This window comes from Belonocnema kinseyi, chromosome 5 (genome assembly GCF_010883055.1).
Source record: "Belonocnema kinseyi isolate 2016_QV_RU_SX_M_011 chromosome 5, B_treatae_v1, whole genome shotgun sequence".
Lineage (NCBI taxonomy): Eukaryota > Metazoa > Arthropoda > Insecta > Hymenoptera > Cynipidae > Belonocnema > Belonocnema kinseyi.
This window is the reverse complement of record NC_046661.1, coordinates 57,808,709-57,809,690: the sequence shown is the minus strand read 5'-3', so window position 1 is coordinate 57,809,690 and position 982 is coordinate 57,808,709.

The window sequence follows — 982 nt, the reverse complement described above, 5'->3', positions numbered from 1 at the left end:
ATTTCTTGTAATAGCGGCCATTCATTCAAAGTACACAAAATCAAATCTTGCCAATTATGAATATCGGCTCTTGATAAATGAAGTGTTTCTAGTAGATTTTCACTTATTAAGACCTCATCTCGATCAGCTGCAACTTTTGAGGCTTCCTCAAACAGTCACTTCTTTGCTAACTCCATATCTTTCATATTTTTGCCAGCAGGTAGTGATACTGTGTACGCGACACATCCGTATTCATCCAGAGTGTTGTATTTCTTTGTTTTCTTCGGACGTGGGTTCTACCTTCTAAGCTTCTACCTTATCTGTAGCTGGTCTTTTCTTCACTTTTATTTTTAGGTAGTAATAAACCCTGTTGTATGTTTGTAAATGTAAGGTTTCCAAGCCATTAGTTCTAACGACAGCATTTCCGATTTTCTTCTGGAATGACGCAGGATACCTTCTGATGATTTGTTGAGCGACAAGTTTTGCAGTACCCCTCGTAGCGCCTTCAATTGAATCCATAAGATATGCAGGTAATGTCCAAACCATGCTTTGACTATCATCCGCTGTCCGAATTTCTCCTCTACTGCATGCATTGAGCAGTTTTTCCTGAAATTTTTACCCATGGCAAAATTTCGATTGAAGAACGTGGATTGTTTCTTGGATTTTGAACGTTGAAATCGTTTTCTGTCGAAAAAGTATGCATTTAAAATTAATTAGTCATTAAACGAAAGTCATTGAATTTAATTTCGGCATTGTGAGGAGGTAATACGTTCCGAAAATTACCCTTCCACCTTCATGAAGTTCATCCACTAGGACCACAGGAGTTGTTTCATTAATTCTTTGGAATTCCTGTACTGGTTGGTCGTATATTTCCTCAGCTCTCCAATCTTTTCCTTCTTTAATATCTCTTATAAAATGAGTTTTTATGCACAATTTTAATACTAATTAAGAAAACATACTGTATATTTTTCTGCAAATAGCTTGAAGCGCTCCTTTCCTAGAG